The sequence below is a fragment of the Oryzias melastigma genome, linkage group LG3 (assembly GCF_002922805.2).
Source record: "Oryzias melastigma strain HK-1 linkage group LG3, ASM292280v2, whole genome shotgun sequence".
Lineage (NCBI taxonomy): Eukaryota > Metazoa > Chordata > Actinopteri > Beloniformes > Adrianichthyidae > Oryzias > Oryzias melastigma.
The window spans coordinates 35,055,706-35,066,391 of NC_050514.1; positions in this window are offsets into that span (position 1 = coordinate 35,055,706).

The following is a 10,686-nucleotide window of genomic DNA, read 5'->3' on the forward strand; positions in this document are numbered from 1 at the left end:
GTGGCTCGGTCCACTCGCCTCTTTTGTCAGGTCATCTGTTAGAAACCTCGGTGTAACTCTAGACCCAGTTTTAACTCTTGACTCTCACGTCAGTACACTTGTTCGTTCTTGTTTTTATCATCTGAAAAACATCGCTAAACTGAGTCCAGTTGTGTCACGTTCTGAGATGGAGATGCTCATTCATGCTTTTATTTCTTCGCGTCTTGATTATTGCAACTCCATCTTCACATGCCTCAGTAAAAAATCTTTAGAACGTCTTCAGGTTGTCCAGAATGCTGCTGCAAGGCTTTTAACCAAAACTTCTAAGTATTCACATGTCACCCCACTGCTGATCCAGCTGCACTGGCTCCCTGTCTGCTACAGAGTGCAGTTCAAAGTACTGGTTTTAACTTACAGAGCTGTAAATGACCAAGCACCAGTCTACATAAAAGACCTCGTGCAGCCGTACACTCCCAGCAGGTCACTCAGATCATGTGACCAGGGCCTGCTGGTTGCCAAAAGAACACGGTTAAAAACTAAGGGTGACAGAGCCTTTGCAGCAGTAGCTCCATCCCTCTGGAACTCCCTACCTCTCAGCCTCAGATCTGTTGACTCAGTGTTTTCTTTTAAAAAGCAGCTAAAAACACATCTTTTTAAAATTGCTTTTTCTTAACTCTGTTTATGTCCTGTTTTTATATTTGGTTTTACTTTGTGTTTTATTCTGTGTTTTACTGTAAAGCACTTTGTGGTTTTTATCTCGAAAGGTGCTATATAAATAAAATTTATTATTATTATTATAAATCTCTTACAGGACTCAGAAATATTTCATAATCCTCGAACAAACTAAAACGTGTCGGACATCTGAGGGAAGTTTGAAAGTTATTATGGGATGGCCACATGACCTGTCGCCTGGCGGCCATTTTGAAATGTTCTTATTTTCCCACAATACACTTTTGTTTGAGCGATCTTTAAACAGTTTCACACACGAGCCACAAGGCTGAGTCTAAACCACAACCGAAGTTTCCTCGACCTTTGACCTCCATCTTAATCATTCTCAACGCCCCCCCCCCCTGCATACTTTAGTACTGTCTACAAACATGAACTCTCTTTAGGATGAGGATCCATCACCTCTGAACTCCTGAAGCGTCACTGAGAAAATACTTTGGAGCGAACTCACCTGTCGCTCGCGCATTACCAGAATATTGAAAAACGGAATGCCTGAACGGTTGGCTCGAGCTGAATGATACGACATGACCATATTAGGAATGTGGGCGTGGCTTCATTCCCAAGTAAATCCAAAAGTTTACTTTTGGAGATTCTTCTAGAAATGACGTAGACCTGTTCACCCCCCAGGACACCAAAAAACAAGATGGTTGCCATGGTCCATTCCACGTCACTCATGACTTTATTTTTTAAAATTTTGATCTCAAATTTAAAGGTAAGCAACACAAACTTCAGACAAACACAGATGTCTTTCACAATGAAAGAAATATAAAGGTTTTCGAGCGTCTGGTCACATGCCAGACGGCCCAGAAACAATCTGTCGCTGGAAGTGGAAATGTCCATAACTTCATTAAACTTTTACAAAAGTGATACTTTTGCTAATGCTGCTGTCTGCGGCTCTTATGTTTTCCCTCTTTTGCTCTCTCTTCTCCTAACTTTTCCAGACGATCTCCTTGACAGTCCTTCTCCAGCGGATTCTGTCCTCGGCGACCTGCTCCCGTCCTGCTGGGTCAGCATCACCTGCCCTCACGTCACGCTTGCAGACATCCTTGAAGTGGAGGACAGGAGGTCTGGAGCCGGTGGTGAGCTCCCCGTACAGGATGTCCTGGGGAATCCTTCCATCGCTCCTCCGTCTGACATGGCCGACCCACCGGAGGCGGCGCTGGGTGAGCAAGGCGAGCATACTTGGTATATCTGCCCGTTTAAGGAGCTGTCGTTCTGCCAGATAATTCCCAGGATTTTTCAGAGGTTGCACAGATGGAAGCGGTTGAGCCTACACTCCCGGTGTGAGTAGAGACTCCATGTTTCACACCACACGAGGCTGATGCACCTGTATTGGTGACGAACATGGTTTTCCCAGACCCTCTTTGGTCCGGGTCATCGTTTCTATGGCAACTGCTCTCACTAATCAGGAGCGAGCTGGTTGGAAAGCCACACCCCTTTTGCTAGACATGACTCAAGAGAATCTTTCAATCACTTGTTGGAGGAGGGGCCAGTGGGGACCACATGCTTTTATTGAAGCATCTGATTGGTTAGTTTAGAACTTGAATAACTGAAAAAAACAGGATTATTTAGATCAGAGGTCACCAACACGGTGGCCGTGGGCACCAGGGAGCCCCCCTACCCCAAAGGCCTGCAACCTGAGGCTCCACATCCACATGTGGCTCTTTGATCTCTCCATGGTGGATCCTTAACCAAACATAAAATAATCATGGAGATGCTGACCCAGCATGTGGACCGTCTGAGTCAGCAGCTCCTCCTAAACAAAACTACCAAAAGAAAACAAATAAAGCCCACAAACTAAGACTACCAAATCCAAACTAAAATAACAAAACCCAGCAGTGTGAGACTGCTGAGGACAAAGAGGGAAAAAAGAGCAAAAAAAGGAAAAAGAAAATATCATTCTTTTAAAGTAAGGATTACTTAATTAGGATTTATTTAATTTATATTAGTTAAATATATAAATTGATGGCTGAGGAACATAAACTATGTAAGTTTTTACATCCTGTTGACCTGAAGACGTCTTATCTGCTCAACTCTATCTCCAGAATGAACAGATTTTATATGCAAAGCTAAACTTTGATTAAAAGTTTGATCTTTTATGAACAAAAAGCACATATTATCTTATACTGAACAACATGGTTACCAGCTGTCCAGAGCTGGACTGAGATGATCCTGTTTGGCACAGAGCAGCTTTTACTTTGAAAGTTATTTGAGCTTCTGTCAAATGTAAAAAAAATAAGAACATTTTGAGATACTAGATTCTTTTTGTAATTTTTCTTTTGTTCGTGCCAAAAAATAGACAAAATTCGTATAAAAAAAAAAAAAAAGATCATGAATGCAAATCCAAATTGCTCAAAGGCTAAAGTAAGACTATGCGGCTCCTTCTAGGTTTGGATCAGTAGAAAACGAGTTCAAATGGCTCTTTGACTGTCAAAGGTCGGCGACCCCGCCCTGGAAGATGTTAAAATAGTATCAGAACCAGAATGTTTATTCTGACCAATAGAAGGATGAGAACAGCTGGTTATTTCTATATAGAAGTCTATTGGATTTTGGCTTCTTGGAGCCACTTCCTGTTCGGAACACCAGGGGGGCGGAGCCACTCAGTCCAGTTCTAATAGAGGGTCAATGATACCAGAGAGAGGGGAAACAGAAACAAGACGAGTGAGTGGAAAATACCTTTTAAGTTCACAGTCGTTTATCTGAGCCCAAAACAATCTTCAGATGATCTGCAGGAACTCCAGCCCCGACCATGATACCGCTTCACATCCAGCTTCATGAGGGCTCAGCCGGCTTACACTGAAGCTGCTGCTCCTCAAACATCAGTTTTGTGGAGTTCTCATGAAGCAGCAGAGACTCTGCAGACCTCCACGGATCTCCTGAACCCGCGGGTTTTAGGACCTCCTGAACCCGCGGGTTCTAGGTTCTCTACTTTCACTCGTCCCGTTGGACGGCTTTGGCTTTGATGGCTGCAGCTCGACAGCTGGAGCGCGGCTATAAAGCTGCCGTTCGTCTGGTTTCTGCCTGCAGTCGTGATTGATGAGGCTGCAGATAATTGGCAGTGAAGCTGACAGTCTGCAGGTTTGTGTTGGAGAAGCAGATCAACACAAAGCAGAGCAGCTTTGTTTCTGCAGGAGAAGAATGTACACAATCAAACACACTAATAAACATTAAAGAGACCAAACATCATTAATTCACTGCCATCATCCTCCTGCTGCAGGCTGGGATCAGGTCTGAGCGTGTCCGTCTGACATCAGCTTTCTGCTTCCTCTGTGATTCTTATGATACTTTCATCTGTCTTCTACTATTCAGCCTCTTCTGTTACAATTGATTGAGCTAGCTTTAGCTTTTAGCAGATTTTTTGGTGTAATTCTTACCAAATGTTGAGTTTTTATTTCTTCATGTTTTCATTTTAGCTGCTGAAGCTTCAGGTGCTCTGTCTGTTTACAGCAGATCTTCATTTTCGGTTTAGTTTTTATTTATCCTGAATCCTTCATTATTGTTCTTCCTGTTAGCAATAGCATCTGTTAGCATTTCTTTAATAGCTTCAGGAGCGTTTCATTGACTATTAAACTGGATTTGTGATCATAAATTTGTGTTTTGGAAACACAACGATTTGGAAAAACTTCATTCTTCATAAGAGCTTTTGCTCTTGGATGAGGAGGCTTTTGAGGCATATCGAATTTTCACAAAACTGCAATGGAAACACTTTTTTTCAAATGAAATGAGTCATGTGACCAACAACTGGATACGGCGCTCAGCTGTGCAGCCCCGGGCGCCACCAGAAGTCCCACAGCGTCACAGATCATCAGAAGTTGAGCGTGTCATGTGGGATTGATGGATTCATAGTTCCTCTGTAAAGAATCTCTTCATCTGCAGCCGCTCACACGTAGCTCGCCGCTCCACAGTCTGAATAAGGCGCCGGCGTCTCCTTTGATAGATGATGATGAGCGCTATGCGCAGCAGAAATGTGGATGTATCTGCTGGAAATCTAAATATTGTTAACATCCATGTTTTTGAATGAGTTTTAACATGAGTTGTTTGTGTTTCTTCACATAATTAGGATTCAATGGAAACAGTGTAAAAGCAAAACTGTGTTTTTTTTACATTTCTAGAATTTCAATAAAGTTTAATACATACATGTAATGAAAAAGCAGCTACTGTTGATGTTCTTTGAATTACTGCAACTTCTCACTTGTTTACACAATTAAAGTAATTCTGTAATTGTTGCTGGTTTGGTTGGTTCTCTTTTCCTCAGCAGTCTTACACTGCTGGGTTTTGTTATTTTAGTTTGGGGGTTGGACCTTGTTGTCTTTATTTTCTTTTGAACATGAAGATTTTTTGTTGGCAACTTTAACAGGGAGCTGCTGACTGACGGACATGGGGGGGGTCAGCAGACTCCCTGATTCATGTTATGATTGGCCGAGGTTTGTTGAACCAGCAAACTAGTCATTTCATTTTTTTTCTTTATGTACAGGAGAGTTATTTTCTTTAATAAAAAATATAAAACTGTTCTTCATCTTCTTGGTGTCAGTTTCAAGTGTTCTGGTCCTTTTGTTTCGTGCTAACTTTTAAGATAACTTTGTCATGTTTTGACCCTTTCAACCCTCTGGTTCCTTTGAGATGTATTTTCTATTTCTAGATCTTTAAAATCCAGCAGAACAGTTGGATTCCCTCCTGATTGGCTGACCTTTAGCAGGTGTCTGTCAGTCACTTAGACGGACTTCAGTTTCCAAACTTGAGTTAGGACCAACATAAACCTTTTCTCCTGAATTCCGTCTGTTGGTTGGTTCGGTTCGAATGAAAGTCTTAGATTTTTGAGTACAAGAGCAACAGAAATGCTGAATCTGTCTCAAACTCCAGAGATGGTCGCTCTCAACAATGAAGACACTCAGACTTCCTGTTTACTGCAGCTCTGCACACAGACGTGTTATTGATATGAAGGTCAGAGCCGGGCCCTTCACGCGTGTAAACACCGTTTGGGTCGACATCTGCAGCTTCTCCCCATAAAACCCCACATTCCGCCTTCGTGGTAAAGACAAACACGAGCCTGAACAACAGCGCGTCATCCATCAACGCCGGAACTCGCCGCGCCGCAGACGGGAGGTCCGATGGACCCGGAAAACTCGCCGCTGATGGAGGAGTCAGCGGTTCCAACGCTCATTAATACCACTGACCAATGCGAACTACTTCAGTGTAAAACAAACGTCTTGGAAACAAACATCAGGAAATATCCTGAATATTTGCAGTAAAAAAAAAAAAAAAAACGTTCCTGAAAGGTTCAACTGTCCTCGAGGTTTGTGGAGGTCTCTGACTTTAAACCCAAAACATCCGTTTATCAAACTGTGAGAAACAGAAGCTTCTGCTGTGATAGTTTTAGACTCATTAAAAAAGATCAAACTTTTGGAGTTCCCCTGGGCTCCATTCTGGTCCCCTCGCTGTTTCACATCAGCATGATTCCACTATGAGTTATTAAAGAGTCAACAGCAACATAGATAAAGATCTGGTATGGATTCAAGTTTGTCTTCACTTTAACCGACAGAATCAACGTAAAGATTTCTCTGTTAAAATCAAACGTCGGAGTCGTGGTCAAAACTGGAGATCGACCTTAAACCTGAGGACGGGTCAACACTCCAAGAAGGATAATAAAGGTTATTTTATCAGTAAATATTCATTTTTAATAGTAATTTAAATAATATTAGCGTCTGAATAAAAAAGCAGTGTGAGCACAAGCGTTTGAAAACCAAGCTTTTGTGTGTAAAAGTGCCAAAGCTCTGCTCCTCCGAAATGTGTTTAGGTGCCGCTGGAATGCTCGGTCATCAGAGTTTCCGTTTTAGCTGCTTGAGACTTGGATTGTGAGGGTCTGGTGGAACGTGACATTAAAATAAATTCATTTCAATTTGCTTACAGCAGATACTTCATGAGTTGAAGTTTTCACTCAAACGTCGTGGATTGTAAACGGTTCTGTTTGTAATGAGTTCAGGGTCTCTAACTCAGTGGACAAAAACGTTAAAGCGGCACCAAAAAAAAAAAAACCCTTATGAATTCAATTCACTTTACACGTACATTATAAAGCCTTTAGGGTTCTTTGTTGGATTTTCCTTTTCCCTCCATGCTCGTCTCTCCATCCTGTGACATGAGGGTGGAGGACGGGAATAAGCTGCTGTCCTGGACGTCCCCACAGCTGGGGAATTTGGAGACTCTGGGAAAGAGGACCCTCTACCTCGTGTCCGTCAAGGTCTCTAACATGCGCTCCTTTGCAGACGTGAGAGTGTCGGGGTGGACTGGATTTTTTGTCTTCCTCGAGGGGTTGTTGGAGATCCCTTTACAAAGCTCCTGTTGAGAAACGTGCAGGTGACCTCCAGTGGAGGGGGGTACATGGGGTCATAGCCACAAACAGATATCTGGCACGGGTCAATCCTGCCATGGGGGATGGATGTCCGTTATATTCCGTCAGTGAGTCGGTGGTCCGTCTGTTTGTTGAATGTCAGCGTCTGACGGGTCTTTTTCCTTTTCTTCAGGTTTTGTTTGAGGGTTGGGGGAACACTTTGCTTTGGTTTGTTTCATTTACGGCCCAAAATACCAGGATAGGAAAAAGAGTGTGCACACTCTTCTAAACTTCCTCTCGGCTGAAGCCAAGCTGGCTGTTTGGAGGTCTCGGAAAACCCGGATCCAGGGGACCGGGTCAGACGACGTTTTGTTTCTTTTCAGGCGTTTGGGGGTGGAGTTCCCTTTTTACAAACGTACTAATTCAGTTGCTGATTTTGAAAAAATCTGGGCGTTTAAAAATGTTTTATGTTCTGTCAGCGGAGATTGTTTGGTGTTGAATTTATGACGTTTTGATTGTTTGTTTTTCCCTTGCTTATTTCATTTTCATTTTCTGTTCATGTAATATTTAATTTGTAAAACACTGCTCGATATTAAAGGTGTTTTACAACTCAACTCCGTCTTTCTTTAATTTTTGTTGTGAGTTTTGGCAACAAGAAAATCTCACACCCTTTTAAACTATAGTACTTCTCTTTTCTTAAATCTTTGCATGTTATGCGACAGACTATTCTGATGTCCTTTATACATTCATTTTAAAATGCTTTGATCAAAAAAATCTTTAAATGTCAATATTTTTATTTTTGCTGAGTATTGGGTTGAATGGATGTTGATGGTTCCTTGCAAAGATCATTCTCGTTGTCTTTTTTGTAGAATCAAAAATGGACTTAAGTTTGTTTTAAATGCCTTTTCCTGCAGGTTTAATAATCCTGCTTCTGGAGCTCCATCAGTGTTTGTTTCTCCTTCACAATCTAAAACTGTAGCTACCAGATCTGTATCAGGAACCAGATCTGTATCAGGAACCAGATCCGTATCAGGAACCAGATCTGTATCAGGAACCAGATCTGTATCAGGAACCAGATCCGTATCAGGAACCAGATCCGTATCAGGAACCAGATCTGTATAAGGAACCAGATCTGTATCAGGAACCAGATCTGTATCAGGAACCAGATCCGTATCAGGAACCAGATCTGTATCAGGAACCAGATCTGTATCAGGAACCAGATCTGTATCAGGAACCAGATCTGTATCAGGAACCAGATCTGTATCAGGAACCAGATCCGTATCAGGAACCAGATCTGTATAAGGAACCAGATCTGTATCAGGAACCAGATCTGTATAAGGAACCAGATCTGTATCAGGAACCGGATCTGTATAAGGAACCAGATCTGTATCAGGAACCGGATCTGTATCAGGAACCAGACCCATACCAGGAACCAGATCCGTACCAAGAAGCTGAATCAGTTTAATAGTTTTTTCTGTGTTTGACCCTTAGAACATAAATTCATGAGAACATGGAGTCAACTGTAGTTGAAGATTCACAGAAGAGGCTAAACTGTTGAGAAATGTCAAAGGTTATCTAAACGACATCTATGCATCGTCACAATGTTGGTGATGAGTCGCATTAGATTTGTGTTTGCAGGGAACCAATCAGGTTTCTGGTGTGGGTCAGGTGGTAACGAGAACTCCACCCCTTCAACCTGAGAAAACGTTTGAATTAACTGCAACATTCTGATGTTCATCGCACACATCACTTGGTTTTGTTAGCATATGAACTCAGTGTTAGGACTCAGTTTCCATTTTAGCTAAACTGCAGCATCTCCTGTAGTTCTGAGCTTGTTTTCCTTTTTCCAGCTGACAGTTTTCTCATTTTCATGTGTTTCGACTTTCACAGTTGGATTTTCAGATGTGTTTCTCTTTGGTTTGGACATCATAGAATCAGCAGGAGAAGCCGGGCAGAGTCGATGGACGTGTCCGTCAGAGGATCCAGGCTGACTCTGCAGACTCTGAACTGAATTCCTCCTCAGCTCAAATCAGATCCGGGCCCTCTCCGTGCTAACCGCCGCTCTCCTGGCCGCTCCTCCACAGCTTCACGCTAAACAAACAGCCGTGCTGCGCTCTGAATGGGTTTGGACGGTTTCCAGAACAAACTCTGAGCTGAACGGGTGAATAAATGTTGAGTATTTGAGCGCAGCTCTAGTTGGAACCTGAATCTGATAACCGCCCTGCTGCTGCTGCGAGGGTTCCTGCGCTCCGTCTCTGTTAATGATTCACTGCATTATGAGCGGCGCCCGGCCCGGCCCGGCCCGGCTGCAGCGCCTCGTTGCATGTCCTGTTCTCAGCTGCTGGCAGGCGCCTGCAGAGAACAGGACAGAATGTGGGAAGAACAGCTGGATCCGGAGAGAAGCAGAACCTCTGCTGGGCTTCCTGATACCATCTCTCACACCTCATCCATAGTGAGATCAGCAGCTTTCCACCGCCGAGCCGCTCCGCAGGTTCTAACTCAAACATCAACATTTACGTCCCACAGACTGGCGTAAAGAGTTTGACCCGGCGAGAGCAGAACGTCCAAGTCTGACTGCAGGGTTCTGGTTCTTGACAACATGAAAGACTCAGCTTCTTCAGGGAACTAAACCAGGAAACAAACTAAAAACAAAGATCCTTCAAAATAAAAGCTTCAGCTCAAAACTTCACAAAAACATAAAGAATCTTCAAAATTATCATACAGAAATCCTTCAAACCATCAACTAAGTCTGTTCCTCACAAACGCAGAAGATCTGGGGATGAATAAATGAAGGAAAGAAAGAAAAAATGGATGAATGATGGATGAATTGACGGTTGGTTGGATGAGGGTTGGATGACGGACAGATGGAGGAACTGACATCAGCAGAGTTTCCATGACTTTTTAGTCTCTCTCTCCCTCTCTCTCTTTGGTCGGACGTCCCGTTCTCTTCTCGATCGTCCGCTGGATGCTGCCTGAGGCCTGCAGAGGCTGAGATGAAGCTCTCATCTTGTGGTTTCATTCTGAAAGGTGAGAATGGGACTTCCTGTTCATATGTTCTGAGCGTTTTGGGAATGTGGCGTTGGCGTGTTGGTGTTTGTTAATGTTTGTTGATGTTTGTTGGCGTGTTGATGTTTATTGGTGTTTGTTGGTTTTTGACGGAGTTTGTTGGCGTGTTGATGTTTGTTGGTTTTTGTTGGTGTTTGTTGGTTTTTGTTGGTGTTTGTTGATGTTTGTTGGTTTTTGTTGGTGTTTGTTGATGTTTGTTGGCGTGTTGATGTTTGTTGGTGTTTGTTGGTTTTTGTTGGTGTTTGTTGATGTTTGTTGGCGTGTTGATGTTTGTTGGTGTTTGTTGCTTTTTGTTGGTGTTTGTTGATGTTTGTTGGCGTGTTGATGTTTGTTGGTGTTTGTTGGCGTGTTGGTGTTTGTTGATGTTTGTTGGTGTTTGTTGGTATGTTGATGTTTGTTGGTGTTTGTTGGCGTTTGTTGGCGTGTTGGTGTTTGCCGCTCCTCAGTGCCTCCTGAAGGAGCGTCCATGTTCTTCTTCTTCTGTTTCTCCGACGGAGATCCAGTAGCAGTGATAGAGCCGTATTTACATTTCACAGTGACCCTCAGAACAAAACTCACCGATCCCGGGCCGAGGAAAACAATTACCCCCC